The sequence below is a fragment of the Myiozetetes cayanensis genome, unplaced genomic scaffold (genome assembly GCF_022539395.1).
Source record: "Myiozetetes cayanensis isolate MyiCay16 unplaced genomic scaffold, myiCay2020 scf2-11, whole genome shotgun sequence".
Classification (NCBI taxonomy): domain Eukaryota; kingdom Metazoa; phylum Chordata; class Aves; order Passeriformes; family Tyrannidae; genus Myiozetetes; species Myiozetetes cayanensis.
In genome coordinates this window covers 36,679,812-36,692,436 of record NW_026087411.1, presented here as the reverse complement: position 1 = coordinate 36,692,436, position 12,625 = coordinate 36,679,812, and the positions used below count along the sequence as shown (strand labels likewise).

Here is a 12,625-nt window from a genome sequence, read left to right as displayed (position 1 = left end):
ATGTATTCTCAAGGACAGGTAATTTTAAGGAAATATCTTACATGCAAGCTACATTGTATGTCTTAAAGTAGATTTCTTAAAAATACTGTATAATTTCTGATATGTGCTTTGGAGTTTTTGGGTATGGACTTGACATTATAAGGGATTATTTTCAGGAATAGAGACATCTATTACATTACAAGGAAACACATAATGCATGTAAGCATATAATAGCATGTAAGTTTTGTACTTTTAATGTGAAGTTCTTGGGTTGGTGTTTGCTCTATGAAAGGTACAAGAACAGATATGCAACTTTGTTCCTGAATTAAATAGGCTAGGGTAATATTCCATAGTAAAAATTAGTCAGTATCAAAATAGGAGAAATTACAGGTTACGATGCCATGGGGATAGATAAAATAAAACTTATCACAAAAAAAGGAAAAAAAGAAAAAAATTTGAAACAGGGAGAGTTTGGTCATATCAAAAAAGTAGGCATTTGAAAGTTGAGTAGTTGAAAAACAAGAAATGAGTAGGAGGAAATGAAAGTACATGGCAACTTGGAGACATATGTCTTTGTGTTGTTTGCTTTTTGATCTAATATAAAATACTAAAAATACTTTTTTACTTTCTATAACTAATACTTTATTTTATCAGCAGGACTTCAAGGTATATTAACAAAATGGATAGCCTTGCTATACCCTATTAAAGGGTTGCATCTGGCCCAGAAAAACTGAATTTACTAATGGTGATTTAATCAAGCTTCACTTTTGAAAGTGCTGACTGGCTGTTCCTTCATCAGAATGGTCATGTGAACTATAAATATTCAGTATCACAGAATTAATATGAGTCATCATCATTGAAATCAAGTAATGGTTTTTAATGGTAGGTAAGACATTTGTCCAAATTCAGCCTAGTCTTTCTACTTAAATCTTTCCGTTCTATTTACAGCAGTTGGTGTTAAGCACATGTTCCATCTCACACAAATCAATACAGTAGTTAGAGTCATTTTTATAGGACGGAAGAATATTGAAAGAACATAAGGCTTTGCCAAACGGATTGTAAAAACAGTCATTACATTTAAATGATAGTATTTTATGAGAATTTACAATACTGTGTTTTTTTCATATATTCCTCATGAACTCTTTATGAAGTACTAGAATCGCAGGGTATTCAGATTTTATGTACCTAATAGCGTCTGTTGATTTTGTTGGTAACAAAAATGTTAAAATCATGAGGTGGTGAAGTTGAGAGACAATCCTTTGGTCTAGGAATGACAAGGTACCAAATTAAAATTATCAACATAGGAGGGAAGAAAAAAGGTGGAATTCCTTTCTGAACGATAGAGGTCATTTTATTATGATAATAGGCCTGAATATGAATGTAGCAACCCAAGGTTTGGTTGTGACAGTCTAGAAATGAATATACTTGGTCCTGTGGCTTTCTCATGTTATTACGTGCCTCTCAGTTTGGCAGTGAAATGACAGGTGCCTGACTATTTATTCCAGCTTTGTAGGTAATGCAGTACATAGGCAATATGGTTTCAACAGCAAAGTTAAGGAAGAGTTTTAAGCTGGTAGCAAGAGGACTGGAGAGTGAGAAGGTGTGGGGAAGAAAGCCAAGACTAAAAACAATCCCTGAATCCATTAGCTCAAAAGTTCTGTACAGTTATAGGATAAGCTACTGTTGAATAACTATTTCTCACTGGAGTACAAAAAAGTTTCAAGTACGCTTGAAGAACAACCATCACAAATACAGGCTTCAAGCTTCTCTGTTGTAAAATAATGATGACACATCTTAGGAATTATAGATAGCAAACCCACATCTTATTGAGAATATTAGAAAGTACTCTAGATAATCTACCTTTCTCGTGGTACTTGATAAGTTACACCAGCTTCCGTATCCACAGAATAGCCCTTAGAGCACAGAGCCTTTTGAATACATAGAACAGAGCCCTCAGGGAGTACAAGACAGAGACCGACTCTACAGATGCTGTGTCTGCACTGTGACAGAAACAGAATAAATTCTGTACATGAAAAGTACTGAATGATGAAAACTTAAAGGTGACAGGGATGTGAGTTGAGGAAAAATGCTATGACAGAATTTAGTATGAAATGAAAAACAATGAAAGGTATTAATAAAACCCAACCATTTTAGGGAATGGGATTAGAGGGGACGTTGGAAGTCAGAAGAGATTTGAGAATCCTTGCAACAGGAGGTGGCTATCCTACAGTAATGTCTATAGTGATATGCTGATATATGTCCACATTTAAAATTTGGCTCCTTCAAGGGGTATTCTAGAACTACTGCCAGAGACATATTAAATGGGTATTTTTCTTAATAGTAATTAAATCCTAGATAGGAGCCTTCTAGAATATTCTTGAATTTAGTAGAAACTGAGGAGTTTCTTGCCTAAGACATGTATTTTAAAACTGTTTATATCCACTTTGTGTCTGCAGAATATGTATTCTAGGCACAGAGCGAATTTTGTCAGATTTTACAAGAATGTAAATGAATTTGAGGTATAATTAATGATGTCTTAAGTCAAACCTCTACTGTGCCTTGCATAGCTTATGTAATGCAATAAAGTATACCATTCTGTTTAAAATCTGATATTTCAGTATATGCTGCATCCAAATTACTTCCATTATGATATTTTTATCATCTGTGATCACTTCTTAAAATTAAATTTTCAGGTTCACTTTAGACTGCAGAATAATGTTCTGTAGTGGATGAGTTACTGCCTCGTTTGGTGTAGGACCTTCTTCTTTGTCTTCATTTGCTGAAATCAGCTTATGCATCCTAAAACACACTACCTGAGAGCACTTGTCTGTGGAAAGTGAGATTACACATTTTTTTCCTTCGTGTAGGAGACTGTAGGAAACATTAGGTCAGTAGGACAAAAATGCTTCTCAGGGAAACTTGTCCTGTGTCAAGGATTAGTTTCTGTTCCAATAGCTCTCATTCTCCAGAGACTCCTGTGCTCCAAGCAAAATCTTATTTAACAGATGTAAAATTCTGGATTTAGAACATGGCATATACCTGTGTGAGGTTCTGTTTTGGAAAAGATTCTTTAATGGCTTTGAAATACTTGTGTTTAGGGTTCCAAATATACATATGACCTGGAGCGAAGCACTCTAAATGTTTGAGATATAGTGTACCAATGTACACAGATGAGACCAAGATTTGGGAAAAGTGGTTTTTTTTTCCAGTACTTCAAAAACAATAGAAGTTAATATGAACTACTCTGCAGCCTGCATCAAACAGGAATTTAGGGTGTTGTTAAGCTGATTTCAAGTCCAATATTTCAGGGAGCACCAGAGTTTGTCTTGTAGAACACATCCTGTTTAAGCACTTGCAGTGAAGGAGAAATCATTACAACACTTGTAACAGCAAAGCACTCAATTGATGGATTTGTTTTTTAGGTTTTTGAGTCTAGCTTGTTCTTCATCCATTGGCTTGGGGTTTTATCTGCTGTATTAAAGGAGGTCAGTTCAATGACATTTATCTTGCAGCCACCTCAAATCAAGGGAGTGACTAAGTGTGTTTGTTCTAAGCCTATACTAATTGAATCTAATTATATTATTGTTTTTTCCAAAATCATTACCTTTCATCATTAACTATTTCAGTTGGTACTCAGCAGAATTCAATATGAAACCCTCGAGTGACAGAGGTTCTGGAAATAATAGTAGTTTACCATTTGCCTGGGCACCTCACTCACTGCCAGAAGGTGTTGGCAGCTGTAGCACTAAGAGGGGTGGGGATGTGGTGTCAGGGGTATGGGGAGTGTTTGTTTTAATTGGTTAGCATTTGTTTCTTTAAGATAAAAGTATTTATCTTGGAAGTTACAGGAAAAAAGCTTGTGCAGCTTGCCCCTTGCTCCTACTGTAAATGTATTTTTCCCAATTATTTACAAATGAGATTAATGAATCCATTAATCCATAATTAATACATTAATTAATCCATGTAGTTTTACACAGATCATTGAACTTGTTGGCTGCCTACAGCAGAGAAGTTTCCTACTTTTTCATCTTTGAACTTTCAAACAATAAAAAAAAAAGAACTTGTTACCACACTATTACTAATTAGCACTCTCCAATGAATAATTTTAAAATTCTCCCAAAGGAAAGGAAAGCAAAGAATTGGATTGCTCTTGAAAATGCATGTGATGTTATTTTAACAAAGCTTTTAAACTTCAGACTAGTGAGATTGCTTCCTAGAAACTTAAAGAAGAAACTATGTTCCTACAGTGCTTGCAGTTAAGTGTGACAGCATTATGATAGTATTTTTTTAAGAAATAATTACCCTCCCTGCTCCCTGTATTTGAAAAGCCTTCTTGTTTTGAGGGGGTAGGTATGCAAAAGTTTTTTTTATATATACTCTATGGAGTGAGAGAATTGAAAGTAAACAAAATAGATTACATCTTAACAATATTTCATAGTTAGTTAACCAAGTTACCAAAACTAGCATTGTCTAGGACAGTTTTCAAGTGTTTGCTCCAGGTGCTCACTACTTCTCTTCAGGCTGGATAAATTGGAACAGGATTGTACACCAGCATATAGAAGTGGCTCATGTGTCTGTAGAAGCCTACTGAAATTCCTGCTTTGGTGCTGTCATCTGTCACCTTGGGCAAACTTCTCCATTTCCCACGCTTCATTTTGTGTTTCCTATGCTTTGCTTTGCAGTTTGTGTAATGAGAATAAGAAATGTTCTAGTCCTACTCTACGGATAAACCTGCAGAGATTTTGAGAGCCTTTGTATCTAGAGACAGAGGCAAAGAGTTTGAGGTATATCCTACCTTGATTATGTGTTTGTAACTCTTAATATGGAGCCTAAATTTGTTGCCCAAAAGTGACCCTGTTTTGAACTACAATGAAGTGTGATTCTGGTAGGTGAGTTATCCTTGTTTATACTACAAGCAATTGACTTGAAGAGATGCAAAAAGGAGAACTAAAATTGTCCTTGTCTGCACAATTTTTCTAATTTATCTAGCTGAAAGAGAAGCTGCAAGATCAAACTGGGAGAGTGCCAGTTCAGGACTAATTAAAAGGAAAAAAAAACACCACGATTACAAGTTAGACATTTAGTGAAATAATTCTATGCTGCTTGCGTTAAGTATACTAAGATACATCTAAATTCATCTAGGATACAGCGGAACACCCAGTGCAACTCATTGTGGTCGCTTAATGGAGGGGCACATGTTTCAGGAGGTCCAGTTACAGTTCACCACAAACCTCAGGACAAGGTCATCCTTATTATCTTTTATGTTCTTATCTGTTCATGAGTGGAACATCTGCTCATGGTAAACTGATTATAGCTGATATATGGATCTTTTTGATACCAATGTATTTTTACAATAGTTATGGACTTGTTTAAATGCTTGTTTAGACTAATGGCACTTTTTCTACATTTCTACATTTTCTACAATTTCTACATTGCCAGTATTATATTGGCACATAGTCAATATACAGGAGAGACTAGTGTACTTGGATTGACACTTAATTCTCCTGTTTAAGGAATTTGTAATGCTGCTACTAAGAAACCCAAGAATTGGCATCTTAGGGAGGTTCAGCATCTTCTAGTATTGATTCCCTACAATTCATCCAGTTGGAGATTGCACATCCATTTATTGTGTAATAATAATTTAATTAGCAATTGTGATCCTTTATAATCAAGGAAAAAATATCATATTTATATTTACTCCCATCAGAAAAGAGGAAACTCTTCATGTCCTGTGGTGATAGTACAAGAAGTAAGGGGTACAAATTGAAAGAGGGGAAATTTAGGCTGGGTATTAGGAAGAAACTCTTTACTGTGAGTGTAGAGAGGCACAGGAAAAGGTTGCCCAGAAAGATTGTGGATGCCCCGACACTGGCAGTGATCAAGGCTGGGTTGGATAAGGCCTTGAGCAACCTGATCTAGTGGGAGGTGTCCCTGCCCATGGCAGGGGGGATTGGCACTAAATTACCTTTAAGGTATCTTCCCACCCTTGACATTCTATGATTATGCAACCCAAATAAATATATTTGCTTTGTGTAGGATTGTAGTGCCATGATTTGGGAAAATTCTGGGAATCAAAAATGGTATACCAACTTCTTAATTTGGTTAATTGGCATTGTTGGCACATCTGGAACTGCAGAAACAGTTTTTGCTCTATACAGGATAGTAATACTGGCTAAAAATAATATTAAATTTTAGTATAGAAAGTAATGTTACTGAAAATCCAGGCCATAGCTCTCTTGTTCATTATTTTCTCATTCAGAATTTATGACCAAACTGGGAAAAATGCCTGTCACAAACCATTCATGCAACACAAACAGAAATAGCTTGAAGTAGAATAGTTGGCAAATATGCATTCAGCAGATAATTGTTTGTTCAAGGCATTCAGTGATGAATGCATGTGAATGTGGATGCTTTGAGGTCAATTAGCAGCCACATTAGCATAATTTTTTAACAATTAGCTAAGTGGTTAAACTAAGTAGAATTTCAGTTATTTCACCTCACATTTTTTTCTCCAGTCAAGACCATTTAAAATTAGTTAATACTAACTTTAGTATATTAATAAAATCATTTTCATTAGGAAACAATGATTATCAGTTTTCACCTGAATTACAATGGACAGTTTTAAAAACATTTTAGCTAGAACTAAATAATGTAAATATTGACTTATAAATAATTTCTAGAGTAAATATAGAGAACACTGACTTTGAGATTTTGGTTGCCAAGTATAAGAAACCAGTGAACATTTTTTGTTGCGTTTTTGTTTGGTTTTTTTTTTTTGTTGTTGTTTGGTTGTTTTTTAATAAGGTACTGAGTATCAAAAATAAATTTAAAGAAATCTTCTCCTGACCTGGAGTTGCTAAGCAAAGTAGAGATTGGTTAATGGTCTAAAAAGCTGATTAAAACCAATCTGGATTGCCCTGAGTCTAATATCGTATGAATGTTCAGAGACTTAAAAAAAATATTTGCATTGGCTTAAAAATCTACTTCTTGCAGCTCAGTCACAGTGAGAGCATCCATCTTCTCACTAAACTATAAAAATGATACAGTTTTGGAGGTTTCTGTGGTTTGTCTTGTTTTTCTTGGTTTCCTGTGTCTGGCATGTACATTTTGCCAATGCCAGAGCCCTGAAGTGGTATCTGTTGGCCAAGTTTCTGTCTGACAATAAAGACCAGGAGGCTTGTTGCAGTTTTCTTCTTGTTAAAGTAGATTTTACCCACTTTGGTTTCACGGCGTTACTAGCTTCGGGGATGCAAGAATATTATGCTCTGCTGTTCAGGTCAGTATTTTTAAGTCAAATTTCAACTGGCTTTAAAGAAGGAAAAAAAATTAAAAACAAAGCCACTGGCAGTGCTTAGTTGAATAAATTCAAACTACTTATAAATATCACAATATCTGTAGCAGTGCAACTTTTGCACATCCCTCAGGGTTTTTTTGTTAAACAATTCTTTAAAACACATAAAAACTTTGCATAACAGTTAAGTTATGGTGGTCAAAGTATAGATTTTTATTTTTTTTTAATGATTTGGCTGCCATTCTGGTATTTCCTCAGCAAAAATAACATGAAAGGCTTTCTTTCTTTGCCTTAGCCCCCATTATAATTTATTTATATAATAAGGCATCAAAATGTCTTTTGCTTATCTGCTCTTTAAGCCAGCAGAGACAAGTGGAGAGAAGGAATTTTGTGGATTTTCTGGATACAGTTACAACAGTCTGCAGTAGCAATTTCCCCCAAATGAATGATTGTTTGGTATGTCTTTAATACAGTCCACTAAAGATTTCTGTAATTTCCTAGATTATTGATTATTATTGTAATCTTATTTACCCAACCTTGAAGTTAGTTTGCTGACGTCATTATTTGTCTTCAAGGAAGTAAGCACTGGCTATTGATCTCTACAGCTATTAATTTCTGTTTTCCTTCCTTTTCTTTCAAGTTTTAGATTTGCTTAGTAGTGCTGGCATAAAAATGGAGCAATAATTTAAAGTATTCTACCCTTCCTCTGCTAGAGCACAGAAAAATATTTGACCTGCAGCCCCTCCTCTATTTTCTCATGCAAAGTTAAACAGCTGTAATAAGCTCTAAGAGACTGTGAGATTAGATGCCTGAGAAAGTTCAGTTTTACTTGAGATCCACTGACTTCTGTGAATTGACAAAGGAGTTCAAAAACATCAGCTCAACTTGCTGAATTTGTTTCATGTTTGCCCAGTACCAAGCGTAATGGACCTCTGACCTCTTGGTAATATTTGAGAAGCACCAATATATATTGTTAACTGTTCCGTGTCAGATGTGACATGCAACATTTCAAGAACAGAAAAGTTAACAGTAAAACTTTCTATTCACATTTATTTCCTTATTTGTATTTGAAATATTTCAGACTTGCACAGTTGAATACCACAGAGCCAGAGACAATCCCTGGAAGAAGCTCAGAATGTGTCAATAGGTACAGGACTGTTTCTCCTAAGAATTTCTGGAGAATGCTCACTGAGAAAGCTTGTGGATTCTCAGACATCTTTTTCTATTGCAAATTTTTTCTTGTTGCAGCTTACAACTATTCCTGTTTATTTTATGCTAATAGACATAAGTAATAGTTTATTCTCTATCTGTCCTTTCTTTATGCACTTGAATAGGATCAGGGATAAAGGGCCGTAGTTCCTTAACAGACATGGCTAGCCACATGGGATTGCCATTAAGTCAGCCTCCTGCATCCCCACAAATCTATTTGCAGGTATGGAGTTTTAATGTAGACTTCTTTATTATTTTCTTTTTCATTTCACTCCTGATATTTCCTGTGACATAACACATGGTGGCAACCCTCCTGTAAGGGGAAGGAAGCATTTAAGATGCTCTTCTACATCCTTTCACAAATTTTGGCCTTAGGACCCTGATCACACCTGAACTCGCCTTTTACAAGGGAAGATTCTTTCCAAATATAAATTTTCAGCTGAATAGATAAAAAAATTCCCTGCAGTTACCAACTATCACCATATTTAAGCAAAATAAATGGTCTTGGAGTACAAATGTGTGGTATGTAATGTAATTCTTCCACTGTCCTAGATACTCTCCAGTACCAAGGAGTATTGTTCAGGGCACCACACTTCAAGAAAAATGTAGACACACTGGAGACAATCCAGAAAGGAGTAAAAAGAATGAGCAACACTCTAGAGGCAGCATGAGGGAGGGTGGAAGGAATTGGCACTGTTTAGTCTAGAGAAGGGAAGACTAAGGAAAGATGGGATGTCAGCCCATAACCATGAACATTGTTTCTGCAAAGAAAAAATTATAAACTATAGGTGGAAAAAGAATTAATGAAGAAAATACAGCAGGGGGGATTCAATATCATGGCTAAAGTAACTTCCCTTGAGTAGATTCGTTAAATGCTTAATACAGTTTTCTGGCTATATTTCATTTTTAGTTTAAAAATTAAATGTTGATGTCTGCAAAGATGTGAAGCACAAGGAAATTCTGTATATAAGCACTCACCTGTAGACCCATTCAGAAATCTTAACAGTAAACTCTAGGATGTCTGGAAGATTTTATATTAGACAAATGTCTGCAGTAAGTCATACCCACTTAGGATGACAGAATACTAGTTGCTGAATGCAACCAAGTTGAAGCTGAAAACAATTAGTGTCAAGTCTATAGTAGTAGCACTTTATTTTCATTTGGGGTTTTATTTCATTTTGCAGACTAGCAAGAAAATCTCCTAGGGTTATAATGGTTCAATCCCAATTTTTCATTGAATTTTTTTATTTGTGTGGGCCACGGAACAGAAACATTTATTTTGCTCACAGTCATAGTAGTTAATTTTGTGTAAGATCCTCCTTCTATTCCATGTCTATAATATTTCCAGAAACGAAAAGGGCCTTTAGAGACTTTCAAACCAATTGTTCGTAATCTTCTTATGCTTGATGAGGAAGCTGATTTTCCCTTTTTATATTAATGTTCTTTAATGAATTCTGAATGTTTTGGAGCTGAGTTTTCAGCCCTGTCTTCTTGCTTCATTCTTACTCCTTTCTAGAGATTGAAATAATAAATTCACTGAAAAGCACCCACTGTGGTTATAAACAAGCTCTAAGTAGTCCAGGAGATTATGTCTAGATATGCACATTGAAAATTCATAAAAATTAAAGGATGTCTTATTAGGCGTACATCCTTCTGAACTGAAACTTGTAACTTTACAATTCCTATGTGTAGAGGAGTATTTATATTACTCACAAATACTTTATTTGTGCTTCTAGAGACCTGATAGCTAGGAAGTTGATAGCTACTAGTGATTTGCTAATGCACCCAGTCAGAAAAGATGAACGGTCTGGGCTCCTCTACTCATGGTGATACCAGAAATCATCAGATATGGCAGGTCAAGGAAGTTACTTCATCACAATTGTATTTTACTTACTATGTTATATTCTGCCATACCTTGTTATCTCCGTAAGGATTTGAGTTTCCTGGAGGACTTGCCTGCTTGACAGAGTGTATTAACTGTGTCACATACAACCGTAGTCATTCCAGCTTTTATAGTTTTCCCTATCTCATCTCAAAGCAAAAAACAGCAACAGCACTGTCCTCATTTTTTAAAAACCAGAAACTCCAAAACTGAGGCTGTTCTCCTGTAAACCAGTGACAGAGTCAAAACAGTTCTGCACTGTAACAAGGAGGCAGCATTCCTGAAATCACCTAGAAGCATCTCGAAAATTGTATCAGCAAGGAAACCTGATTATAGGACTATGAATGCAACCTTCTGCAGAGGGTCACGGATGGTCAGAAAGGAATGGAATAAAAAGATAAACCCAAAAACTGCAATCCATAAGGTTGACTATAAACTTACCATTAGTCACCTTTTAGGAGGTCTGGGAGCACCACTGCCTCTCTTGATTTATTTTAGGTTCTGCACCAGAAAATCTAAAATGAGGGGAATGGAATAATAGGGATGTGTAAAAGGAAGCAGGAGGGATGTTCAGCCAATTAAAACTCAGCTCTAATTCTAAGAACAAATGTTCATCTCATTACCCCTCTCTCCTGGCCCCAAAAGTTCTTCTTGCCTGTAACTCTGGGTGATAAAACAATCTTCTTGGAAAGGAGTTGCGTGTCAGCAGGACACCAAAGGTGTTTGTTCTGTACAATACTAAATGAATGGACGACACACAAGAATGCATTAGTCTGGTGAGTTATGTGTCTAATATACATTGTCTGGAGTATAACTTGTAAAGCTGCTTCTGCACTTGAGACATGTACCTAATACTCTCCCAATGTAGCGGTGGTTGAGATCGTCTGAAAATTCCTCAGCTGTGCCTGCAGGAGAAGGAGTGCAAAAGTGTTAAATCTCCCACATTTATATCTGTTCTGAAATTTGGGCACGCTCTAGCGATCAGCATTAATACTTGAGTTGGTTTTGTGGATTTCTCATTTAAATGACACTAAGTTAAGTTTGGAAAACTTCAGTCTCCTATATATGGGATATGGATTTCAGATGTGGATGTGTCTGTATGTTTGTTGGAGATTAAGAGGTTGAAATACGAGTCTACTATAATTCTTAATTACCTGTGGATCTACCTTTAAATATTGCTCATGTATCATTAACTTCTCCAGTGTTGTATTCCTGAACAACTATATGCATATGTAGGTACAAAGAGAAATGGTTTCTATAATGTCATTGAACTCACACATGCTGAAGTTTAAACATCAAGAAAAATACTATAACTTAATTGAAAAGAAAACAAAAATTATTTCTGAACTGATGTAATGCAGCGTATTTTCACGTATGTGATAAACTATTTCAAAGAAATCACTAGCCAGTGAGATCACTCAGTTGGCTCTATTTGTCCTTTTCCAAAAATAAATTTGGTGTTGTGCATTGAGAGGTCTATTCCACTTGTGCTGCAGGAGAACCCATTATTTATCATAGACCTTTTATCAAAAAAACACGTCTTTTTTTTTCAGGAAAGATTAAATATTTGGACTTCAGGACTGTGGGAAACTACACATCAGTTAGAGCCAGTGTATGTTCTTAAATCCAGGCATTGGCCTGTATCCTGGGGAGTTGCAGCACCTGAGGACTTTGAACATCAATCAAACCTACCTTAGCTTTACCCATCAGGCTTGCCCAGAACCTGACTTGACTGGACCAAAGATTCTGGCTCAAAAAGTGCCTTTGGCAGCTTGTGGGAGGCAAAATAATCCCTGAAAAGCACGGTAAGAAAGATAATTGGTGGGGTCTTTTTTGTTTCTCTGCATGTGGCTCAATGAAAGTGAACTCAATTGCTGGAAAATGGTTGGCAGACTTATTTTCAGTGGGAAATGTATCTTATTTTCTTTTTTTTTTTCTCATTAACTATATTTTTTAAACAAAACCTTATAATTTTCAATTGTTCTGTGTTTGAAATTCACAAGAAAATTTACTTTGAACAAGTAGCATTAAAGCTGGACATTTCAAGAATGGAAAGGTGACGTATCTTGGATAACGAGGGAGGTAAATGCTCGAACCGATGCATTCTAGCAATGTTATTTAGCACTCATGACATATGAAGGAGAGATCTAGATAAGGAACTTTTGCCTCAGCTTAACAGACTGTAAATGTCTGTCGTCATTCATCTAGAATGCCAGGGTAGCCTATGTTCCCAACGACTTATTCTGCAAAAGAAGGTACCCTAG

General features: G+C 35.8%; 1 protein-coding gene across 2 annotated transcripts in view; it reads right to left on the bottom strand.

The window, feature by feature from the left end:
* The window catches only part of LOC126639886 (uncharacterized), a 42,162-nt gene that overhangs the window by 29,167 nt on the left and 370 nt on the right, over positions 1 to 12,625 (bottom strand). Inside the window, exon 1 of one of the 2 annotated variants that reach the window (XM_050315214.1) lies at positions 10,803 to 10,878. The exons of the other annotated variant lie outside the window; for it this stretch is intronic. The gene's annotated coding sequence lies outside the window, so the exon portion shown is untranslated. Of the gene's footprint in view, positions 1 to 10,802; positions 10,879 to 12,625 lie in introns of those variants that run through there. 2 annotated transcript variants of the gene reach the window in all.